The 11,533-nt window shown below is 46.2% G+C and overlaps 2 non-coding genes across 2 annotated transcripts; one reads left to right on the top strand and one right to left on the bottom strand.

The window, feature by feature from the left end:
• Positions 1-681: 681 nt before the first annotated feature.
• On the bottom strand, positions 682-763 carry TRNAS-GCU. Its single transcript has one exon. It is a non-coding gene; the product is annotated as a tRNA-Ser (tRNA).
• A 9,520-nt stretch (positions 764-10,283) lies between these two features.
• TRNAA-AGC lies at positions 10,284-10,355 on the top strand. Its single transcript has one exon. It is a non-coding gene; the product is annotated as a tRNA-Ala (tRNA).
• The last annotated feature ends 1,178 nt before the right edge of the window (positions 10,356-11,533 follow it).

Raw genomic sequence — 11,533 nt, 5'->3', positions numbered from 1 at the left:
TCCCCTGGCCAGTCTGATTTCTAATACTTATCATAAAGTAAAGCTTTAAATAACTTTCACTTTGTCTCAGTCTCCTTACGTTTAATAACGGACCTAACAAGAACCGAAAGTTGGCAACATACCATATTGGGGAGTGAGGGCAGGAGGACTTCAGTCACTTTGGGTGGGGAGTGTAGACGAATAAAATTCCCCTGGTGGGAAATTTGGCACTATGTTTAAATATTTCAAACGCATATATCCTGGGACGCAGCAAACTCATTTCTAAAACTGTATGTTACAGTTTTACAGATGAACACTTTGAAAATTACATGCTGAGAGGAAGGGAACACTTTAAATTAACAAACATGAGGGAAATCGCAGTACAGTTAAAACCCGGGTGAAAATATTGTGCAAACTACAATCTAAACAATTTATTTACCAACATCTGGGGATGATTTTATCATTTAAGTTAGGCAATGTTTTTCTGTATCCCTCAATTAACTATTCAACTGCTTCTTCAAAAGACCTGAAGACTCCCGGGGGTGAGTATAAACAGGTTTCCTGCCCTCAAGAAGGTTCTCCTCTCAGGACCAGGGTCGGGCCCTTCTGCTGCTGGACTCCTGCTGCCAACAGCTGAGGATGGGGAGCGGGGAGCCGGATACCGAGGCAGGGGGCTCACCACAGAGTCCGAGGAAAACCTCACGACGAGGGTGGGATTCGAACCCACGCGTGCAGAGCACAATGGATTAGCAGTCCATCGCCTTCACCACTCGGCCACCTCGTCGGGTGTGGTGCTCGCGCGGTCAGACTCTTCACCCCGCAGTCGGAGCAGCGATGATCCGCGAAGCGTCTCCTCGGACCTCCCGCTGACTCGACCCTCACGCCCGCCCCCCAGGCAGGCATTTTCGGGTCCCTGCAGGACGACGCATCCTGGACGGACGAGTACACCCAGCAGGCTCGGGGGGGGGGGGGGTCCTGCGCGCGCACCTGCTGGCCGCCCCTGCGCCCCGAGCGCCCGGGACCCCCATGCGCCCGCCGCTCCCGGGAAAGGCAGGGACCCCCTGGATTGGCCCCTGGAACGCGTCCGACTGCTGGGCCGCGCCCCCCGTCCCTCCTGTTCGCTGCGGCGTGGCGCTTCCCGCGACTCCGGAGAGCCTGGCCGGAACGAGAGCGGAGCGCAAGCGCCCGGACGAGACGGCGTAGGCGCCGGAGGAACCTGGGGTCTCAGCGGGGCCGCCTCCACCCTGGGGACTGCCCCGTGCGGAGCCCCAGGGCGCGGGGGCCGGCGGGGGCCGGCGGGTCGGGGGTCCATCCCGCTCACCGGGGCGCTTGGGACCGGCCACCTCGCCAGCTCCGCCTCCAGCCCTCCCCGCCGGCGTGATGTTGACTCCCCGGCGGAAGCCGAACTTAACAACTTCGGTAAACCCAGGATCGAGGGCCCTTCACTGACAGGCTTCTGTGCTTTTCTACAGTTAGTGCAGGATTCTGGAGACAAACGGAAAGACAAGAGATTCTTACCTGCCAAGATGCTTTTTCCTTCCTAGGAAACCTCTGCCCCTATTCCCAGCTTTGGCACGGCACACCCTCTTCCGTCCCTGACATGTTCCTTTACTGAATTTTCAAAAACTCACCGCCAGCACAAACTACCCATCATGGGAAACTCCCCTCAATCCATGGGCTAGAGGACGAAAGATTTATCCATTTAGTGAAAATTTAGTCATTTAGTCAAAAATCCATATTACCAGTTATGGTTTTCCTTAAGCCTTGAGTTGGGACGCCCATTTTGTTCAAATCACTTACATTCACTTATGTGTCCCTCTCCACAGGTCCAAGGAAACCTCATTTCTACCGGTGACTTCAGAACTACTTCTCAATACAAATTCTGAGTCGGAAATTTCCCTGTTAGATTAACAGGATTTTTTTTTTTTTTAACTGTTTTCCCTCCAGTGCTCCCCGGAGAGCAGGGATATTTCATTATTCATCACATGACAGGCAACAGGTAGTCAGTAATAGGCGCACAAGTTACTCCTGAGTGAATGAATGCAACAATTCTGTATTTTAATAGAACTACTAAACACCGAAAAGCAAGGTACACAGAGAGACTCTTTTTAATTATTTCAGTTTGTTGGGCTCATAAGCAACACTGCAGGGCTGTTGTGAGGACTGAATGAAAGTGCAAAGTGCTTTAAAATACCTGACGCTTGGAATCACCATTGACTGACAAAGCTTTGCATTATCATTATTATCCCTAAGAAAAGAGAACCAGCAGAGGGGAAAAAATGAACCAGTAATATGTGCAGGCAACCCACAGAAGTAGGAAAAAAATCAGACAATAAACGTCTTAAAAGAAGCTTCACTTCATGTATATTTAAACATATGCTAATTAAAATAGTAATAAATTTTCCCTTCCATCAGATTGACAAATATTTCTAAAATTAATAATAACAAATCTGGGCCAGATGTTGGAAAGCCTGATTTGAAATACTGTGGTGGTGATGTAAATGGGCAGAAACACATTAAAAGATAATTAATTAAGTCCTATTAAAATTTAAAGACTTACATTCTTATTCCCTTCCTAAAACCCAACTATCCAGTGGGGGTGGGAGGGATGCAAGTTCGAGTGTAGTACGTACAGTCTTGTTATTATTATCATTTTAAACACCTATGAAGGTAGGTCCATAAAGAGTTTTAGGTAATATCAGTTTCATGAAGGCTCAAATTCAGACTTTTCTTGATCCCTCCAAAGTACATTATACATACAATTATCATATATTTATTTGGTGTTAACAGAGTTCATCTTTCAGTATAATTATTTCAAATATATCCCAATGTTTAGAATCTTCATATTGTATTTATTTCGATGTGCTGTAAGACTAAAAAAAGTGGAAATTGCCCTGGGCCTTTTACAACCTGTGAAAAACCATGATGGGCACTGACATCAAAAATATCTGCAAGAAATGACATATCAGATAAAGGGCTAGCATCCAAGATCTATAAAGAACTTAATCAAACTCAACATCCAAAGAACAAATGATCCAGCCAAGACATGAGTGGAAGACATGAACAGACATTTCTGCAAAGAAGACATCTAAATGGCCAACAGACACATGAAAAAATGTTCAACATCACTCAGCATCAGGGAAATACAAATCAAAACCAAAGTGAGATCCCACCTCACACCAGTCAGAATGGCTAAAATGAACAAGTCAGGAAATCACAGATGTTAGCAAAGATGCAGAGAAAGGGGAACCCCCTACACTGTTGGTGGGAATGCAAGTTGGTGCAGCCACTCTGGAAAAGAGCATGGAAAAAGTTGAAAATAGAGCTACCCTACGACCCAGCAATCACACTGCTGGGTATTTACCCTAAAGATACAAACGTAGGGATCTGAAGGGGCATGTGCACCCCAATGTTCATAGCAGCAATGTCCACAACAGAGGAACTGTGGAAACTTAAACTTGGCTTGATGTCTACTGACAGATGAACAGATAAAGATGTGGTATATAAAATGGAATATTACTCGGCCATCAGAAAAGATGAATACTTACCATTACAGCCATGTGGATGGAACTGGAGGGGATTATGCTAAGCAAAATAAGTCAATCAGAGAAAGACAATTACCATATGATCTCACTCATATGTGGAATTTAAGAAACAATATGAGGATCAAAGGGGAAGGGAAGGAAAAATAAAATAAGATGAAAACAGAGGGAGGCAAACCCTCAGAGACTCTTATTCCCAGGAAACAAACTGAAGGTTGCGGTGATGGGGGGTAACCAGGTGACAGGCGACAGGCATTAAGGAGGGCACGTGATGCAATGATACTGAGCACTGGGTCTTATATATAACTGATGAATCACTGAACTCTATTTCTGAAACTAATACACTATAATTAATAGAATTTAGACAAAAAACAAAAATCTGCAAGAAGTACATCATTTAGAAGTCATTTTATTTTTTTTAAACTGAATTTCTTTTTTTTTTTGTAAGATTTTATTTATTTATTTGACAGAGAGAGATCACAAGTAGGCAGAGAGGCAGGCAGAGAGAGAGGAGGAAGCAGGCTCCCTGCTGAGCAGAGAGCCCGATGTGGGGCTCGATTCCAGGACCCTGGGATCATGACCTGAGCCAAAGGCATAGGCTTTAACCCACTGAGCCACCCAGGTGCCCCTAGAAGTCATTTTAGTAATTAACCTATCATTTACCTTATCTTTGTAAAGATATCCAATAAAAGATTAAGAAAAGTTACCATTTGTAGAATATTTACAGATAAAAATGCAAAAGAAGTGTTTGAAAAATCATCATTTTACAACTGTTAGGGCACAGTGAATGCAGGCAGTAGTAATCAGGGGTTGAGAAACTGCTAGACAGAAGGCAAAGGGGCAGAGTAGCTGATACTATCTGAACCCAGGGAACAATCTTAGCCTAATTAGAAGTGGAAAAACCCAAGTTATATACCACCTGCTGTGATGCTACAGGAAATAAATAGTGAAACTTTTTTTTTTTTAAGATTTTGTTTATTTATTTGAGAGAGAGCGAGCATGGGAGGGCGGCGGGGGGGGGGGCAGGAGGAGAAGCAGACCCCCCGCTGAGCAGGGAGCAGGACACTGAGATCATGACCTGAGCCCAGGACTCCTGGTCATGACTCAAGCCAAGTTTGGCTGACTAGGCCACCCAGGCACCCCTTACACAGTGAAACTTATAATACATTGTAGCCTGGAACAACTGAATGTGAATCCAACAAAATTTCCATGCCTAATGGCCAGTTTACAAGAGATACAGAGAATAAGAAAACACATTAAGTGATACCACAGGGAAAACATCAACCAAACTTAGGACATAAGAAATTCTACAGGACAGATCACTGAGTTACATAAACAAGCAAATGGTATTAAAAAAAAAAAAAAAAAGGTACTGTTACACGGTGAGAATTTTAAGAGATTTTATCAAACAAAAGCAATGTGTGGACCTTGTTTGGGTTATGAATCAAACAAATCAACTATAAAAAAGCATTTTTACAAAACTGAGAAAACTGAACTTGGACTGGATATCAGTATTAAGAATTTTAGTTAAGGGCGCCTGCTGGCTCAGCTGGTTAAGTGTCAGACTCTTAATTTTGGCTCAGGTCATGATCTCAGGGTTGTGAGATCGAGCTCCACGTTGGGCTCTGAGCTGGGTCTGGTGTCTGCCTGACATTCTCTCTCCCTCTGCCTCTCCCCACACCTCTGTACAAGAAACATTAGGGGATAAATTTAGTTAATTAGAATTAGAATTAGAATTGTGGTTAAATTTTTTAGATGTGATAAAGTTATTGAAATTATTTTTAATGTCTTTATCTATTAGAGGTATATACTGAGATATTTAAAGATCAAACTGCATGATGCTTGAAAATCGCTTGAAATACCTCAGAAAATAAGGAGGGAATGAATGAAATAAGAGAAGCCTGTGTTAATCATTGCTGAACCAGGCTGAGGCGGACGTGGACACTCATTATACTATTCTAACTTTATGCCAGTTTGAATGTTTTAATAACCCAAGTTAAAAGATTTTGTTTGATGCAGGTCTCTTAGTTGTAAACTCCTAGTTTTTTTTTTTTTTAAAAAAGATCTTATTTCTTTACTTGACAGACCGAGATCCCAAATAGGCAGAGAAGCAGGCAAAGAGAGAGGAGGGAGCAGGCTCCCTGCTGAGCAGAAAACCCGATGTGGGGCTCGATCCCAGGACCCCAGGACCATGACCTGAGTGGAAGGCAGAGGCTTTAACCCACTGAGCCACCCAGGCACCCCTCTAGTTTTTATTTGTAAACAGTGGTCAGGGCACCTGGTAGCTCCGTTGCTTTAGCATAAACTCTTGATTTAGGCTCAGGTTGTGTTCTCAGGATTGTGAGATCAAGCCCCGCATGCCCTGGCTCTGTTTGCTCAGAGTGGCGTCTGCTTGGGGTTCTCTCCCTTCCCCTGCTCCCTCTCTTAAATAAATCAATCTTTATATGCAAACGGTGGTAAAAAAGCTCCCATTCTTAAAAGCTTAGTTTGATGAGTACACAACTCTAGATTGACAATGACTTTATTTCAATACTTCTAACATAGATTTTCTTTTTCCTAGATGGTATCATGGAATTAAGGTTGTTAACATTCTAACTGTTCCTCCTTTGCAGGAGACCTGTCCGTGTTCTCTGATTTCAGACCTCCTCTTTCAGTAGGAGGTGTGAAGTTATAGTTGTTCACTTGACCTTCCTTGTGATGCACTGTGCTTTCTGAATCTTTTATGCATGAAAATTCCTCTCCAGTTCTGGGAAATTCTCAGCTATTATGTTTTCAAATATTACCTCACCTACATTTTTCTTTTATTCCTGGTTGTAATTATTATATACTTCAGAATTTATTACCTGAGCCTACATCTCTACTGTGTTCTTTTATCTACCTTCTGTGGCTCTGTTATAAACTACCCCGAAACTCAGGGGTTTAAAACAACACCCACTTATTATTTTCTCACAGTTCTATGAGGTGGCAATGTAGGGAGAGCTCCAGTGGGCTATATCATCCCTTCTCTTTGTGGGGTCAGCTGGACTAATTTCTATGTGGCCAAGGGGCAGGTCAGCCAGAGACTGTTCTTGGATGGCCTCAAGAACATATCCGACAGGAACGGTTTCTGGGAGTTGATAGATTTCCTTCATGTGATCTTTCTAGCAGGATGGTCCAGCCTTTTTTTTTTTTTTTTTTTTTTTAACAATGATAGCTGTCTTCCAGGAAAGTGAGGGTTGGTATGACAAGGTTTCTCTAGATCAGGCCTGGAAGTGGCACAACATCACAACTCCACTGGTCAGAGCAGCTCAGAGTCAAGGTTTAGAGGAGTCAGTTAGACTCCACCCCCTGATGGGAGGAGGTGCAAATGACCCGTGGTCAGTTTCATCTGTCACAGCTTGCTTCGCATGTTCCACGTTAACTACTTTTGTTGTATTCTGGATCAGCGTTTTGGCTTTATCTCTCAGTGTAGTAATTCTTTCTTTGGTTGCAGCTAATATGCTGTTTAATCTTACCTATTAGAAATTTTTCATTTCAATTATTATTATCTTTATTTCTAAGTTCTAAATTTTATATCATTCTATTCATTCTTCTTGCATACTCTGTATCCTTAATTTATTGATACATATCCCACATAGCTATTCTTTGTCTTGTATCTTAAAATTTCAACATCTGCAGTTGTTTAGGTCTATATATGTCACGTTTTTTATCTTCTAAACTATAGGCATAATGGTTTATCTTCCTGCGTGTGTGGTCATCCTTATTGTTGAGCTGGTTATATGATCTTAATACGAATGAATCTTGCAGGCGCAACCTGGGGAAGTCTTCTGTCAAAGGGGATATGTTTCTACTTCTTCCTGAACTGGAGACAAAGCTGACTCTGAGCCGCCTGTGTCCCACTACAGTGGGACAGAATGGGACTGAAACAAGTGTCAGGCTCTGCTCTTCCACCTCCCCACTCTTATGATATGAAAACATTCATCCCTACAGTGGTGTCGGCACCTGGCTTCATGATTCCCTGCTCCTGGACTGACCTAGATGAGTTTCCTGTACTGCTTGCTCCCAGCCTCTCTGACTCCCAGGCCCTCTGGGCAGGGCTCCCACATCTCACCCTTGCATCACTAATTGTCCTGACCTGGGTTCCAGGTGCCCCTGAATTACTGTAGAGCCAGGTAATATTTATTGGTTTTGAGTGACCCCCTAGAGAATTCCCCAACTCTTTGTGAGACTAGAAAAGTCACAAAGGGGGTATATTCAAGGACTAATGGTTGGGAAGTAGGACCTTCTACAAAGTCGTAAATGGTGAAGATAAAAAAAAAAGAACCAAAAGGCACAAATCACTGAAAATGGACAGTCCTGTCACAAAAAGTGATGGTTTTCAATCCATAAAGATGCCACGGATGAAATTCATGGACATGTAACAGACTGGAAGGAGATTTTCGCAACAACTAAGACTGACCAGAAATCAATATATACTAAATAAAAAGACCCCTTGCAAAAGAGGAATTAAAAAACAAAAATTTAAAAATACCAACAGAGGGGCATCTGGCTGGCTCAGTTGGTAGAGCACCTGACTTTTGATCTCAGGGTTGTTAAGTTCGAGGCTCACGTTGGCTGCAGAGATTGCTTAAAAAAAAAAAAAAAATCTTATGAAAAAAATGAAATACCATCAGAAAAAGAGGCAACACAAAAGAAAAAGAGGACAAGGAAATAAATAATTCAGAAAAGTAATGCCTAAATGACTTCCAGTATTAAGAGATGTTGAACCTCACTAGAAATCAGAGGAAGGCAAATCACGAAGAATCCCGGCTAGGGAGGAATGGCGCGGATCATGAAGGTTATGGCAGGTGTTGTTAAATATGCTGGGGATGGAAACTTCTGTGTGCTTCTGGCAGGAGAGAAGTCAGCACAGCTGTCCTCCAACGCCACCTTGCACAACGCACTGCGATCAAGCACCCCATGTCTGCTGGAACAGACCCAAGGGCCCCAAACTCTGGGTGGCTGACAGCAACACACATTCTCTTCCACTGTCAGAGGTGTTTGCGGGCCGCACTCCTCGCAGAGGCTGCAGGGGAGACTCTGTTTGCTTCCATTTTCCGGCTGTTAGAGCTGCACTGTCTTCATTTCTCCTTTGCCTTCCCCTCATGGAAGGACAGGGTGACTACCTTCAGGGCCCATCCGGACGGCCCAGGATGGCTTTCCCCGTGCAGAGCCCTACCACCACCACATCCGCCCTCTCTCCGCCTGCGGTAACAGTCCCAGCTGAGACCTGAAGGCCTTCAAGGGCCATGTGGTCAAGTTTACCACCGGCATGTGTATTTTTGGACCCTGTGTGTATCTCCCAGCGAAATTCTCCGGCAAATCTTCAGAGGAAGCTTAAAGATGCTTTCGGCAAACAGGCACAACATCTAATTTCAAGCCTTAACTGTGCTCTTTACCCCTCTTCTTTCTTCGTCTCTGCTCTTTTCATTGTAAAGACGATGAACGAGAGAGTTCTCCCGCTAAACTCCAGAGTATTTGGGCGTGGTGCCGTCACCCATCCGCGGGAGGCCGTCTCCGGATGGAGCTTTACAACACCAGCTGCCTTGTACTGCCGTGGGAAAGGCATGGCCTGAATCTACCACTCAAAACTACAGGCAGACCCAAAGTGGAAAACGTTCTACTGGGGGAGGAGGGGGGCTGTGGGAATGTTCCAGATTAAAGAAAACTAAAAAGACAGGCCAACTAAATGCAATGCCTGACCCCAGACTAGACGCTGTACCAGAGGGGAAATCGGGTCAGATGGTCAAACGGGCGGGCGGACTGTAGTGGAAACAGGGCTACTGGGTCAGAGTCAAACTAGCCAAGTTTGTGAGCGACTCAGGGCGGGGGGGGGGGGGGCCTGCAACTTAATCTCAAAGGAGAGATAGAGGAAGCAAACGTTGAAGAAAGGGAATACTATTAACAATAGCTAAAACTGGGTAAAAGGCAGACAGGTATTTTTATGCTATTTTTATTTTTTTCAGCTTTCTAATAAGTTTGAAGGTGTTTCAGGGAATGCACGGGAGGCTCCAGAGAAATCAAGGGCTGGGAATTTGGGCTGGACCGCGCCAACTCTCTAAAATAGAAGCTTTACCCCCAAACCATCCAAGGAACCAAAGATTCTTCGTGGCTCCGGGGGTCCCCGCGGGCTGGTCGTGAGCAGCCGGAGCCAGGGCACCCCGGCCCGCTCACCTGACACCGAAGCAACATTGCCACGCACCCCCCACGAGCCCCGCAGAGCGGGGGCCGCCAGGGCTTTGCGGACGGGGACACCTGTCGCCCCGGCTCGGGTTCCCAGCTTGTCCTTGCGATCGGTGCAGGACATCGCGAGCCTGCGGGACGCCCCCTGCCACCAGCATCGAGTGTTCAGGGGCTGTTTCCGGCTGCCGGAAACCGAGATGGTGGGAGGGTCCTGGGGAGGGGCGCGGAGGGCCCGGAGCCAACACCCCCCACCCTCCCGCCTCCGCCGCACCGCCCCCTGCTGCGCGCCCCGCCTCGCCTGCGCCGCGCCGCGCCGCCCCCTGCTGCGGCCTCCCCCGGCTCCTCGGCCGCAGGCGGCACAGGTGGCTGCAGAGCGCGAGACCGCGCGGGCTCCGCCGCCTCCTCCCGCGGAACCCCGCCGGGGCGTTTCGGACGCCGCACGCGGCCGGCCCGCACGTGAGATGTCTGCGCCCCCGTTTTCTCCGCGTCTTCTTTAAGACTTTCGGAGGCGAAAAGTGATAATAAATCACGAAAGGAATCCGCAGCACCGCGCCCGCAGTCGGGGGTGTAGCTCAGTGGTAGAGCGCGTGCTTAGCATGTACGAGGTCCCGGGTTCAATCCCCGGCACCTCCACCAGTTTTGGGGGAATGCGCCTGGGATCGGGGCGCGTCTGCCCCGCTAACCCGCCGCCTGCTCTCCTTCCGTTTTCTACCCGCCCGGGGTGCGGCAGTGACACCGACTTCCTACTGAGAACAAAGGTCCTGGGCCCTGCGCACCAGGAACGCGCAGAGCCTCGGTCTCATCCGCTTTCTTTGGAATTCTGCAAAGTTCTTGGGACAAAGAACACACTGGAGGTGGAACAGCATAAAAAGATGGTTTTTTTTTTTTTTTTTTCCCTTCTGAACTTGCAAACTACTTTACCCTTTTTTGTGTCACCAGACACGGACCCAGGGGGGCCCAGTTCCAGCTGCGGGCTTTCCAAGGCACGTGAGGGGCCATGAAGAGCTGTCGGTCCGAGCCTAGACGGGGTGACGCAGACCGAATGAAGGCTGGTTGGTGGCAGGGGCCCAGGACGCCTGCCTCTCTGCGGACACGGTGTGGGACCAAGCAGCTAAATATTTCTTAAGTCAAAATAAATGACGCGTCAGGCTCATTTTAGAAATGACTAGAGAGGAAACTTATCACTGCCCCCAAACCAAGGAGCATCCCACAAGTAACACCTGCGTATCCTAGCCGATGCATAATCAAAGCCGATGTGCTAGTCTGAAGTATGAGTTGAATACACACCTTGGGAGAGGGAGCCCTCAGTTTTAAATTTGTTAACTTCTAGGGATTATTTGGTATTCTGGAAGATAATTCTATGTAATATATATTATTAGGAGACTTTTATATTCTGTACTACCTATTTAAGTTTCTTTAAAGTATTTTGTGTCAAACATTAAAAAATTTTTTATGACAAGACAAGGATGTCTATTATCTTCACTACTATTTAATGCTGTGATGGAGGTATTTCTTTTTCTCCTTCCTTCCTTCCTTCCTTCCTTCCTTTCTTCTTCTTCTTCTTCTTCTTCTTCTTCTTCTTCTTCTTCTTCTTCTTTTTTTTTAAAGAGAGAGAGAGGTGAGGAGAAGAGCCAAGGGACAGGGAGAGAGAGACTTAAGCACGCTCCACACCCAGTGCTGAGCCAAATGTGGGGTCCATGCCTGTCTCAATCTCATGACCCCGAGATCATGACCTAAACTGAAAACAATAGTCCGGCCGTTAACCAAATGAGCCACCCAGGTAGGTGCCACTCTGATGGAGGTATTAACCA

Source organism: Mustela putorius, unplaced genomic scaffold (genome assembly GCF_011764305.1).
Source record: "Mustela putorius furo isolate JIRA1106 unplaced genomic scaffold, ASM1176430v1.1 tig00537295_pilon_pilon_pilon, whole genome shotgun sequence".
In the NCBI taxonomy this organism is placed as follows: domain Eukaryota; kingdom Metazoa; phylum Chordata; class Mammalia; order Carnivora; family Mustelidae; genus Mustela; species Mustela putorius.
The sequence above is the reverse complement of the archived record's forward strand: the minus strand, read 5'-3'. Positions and strand labels throughout refer to the sequence as shown.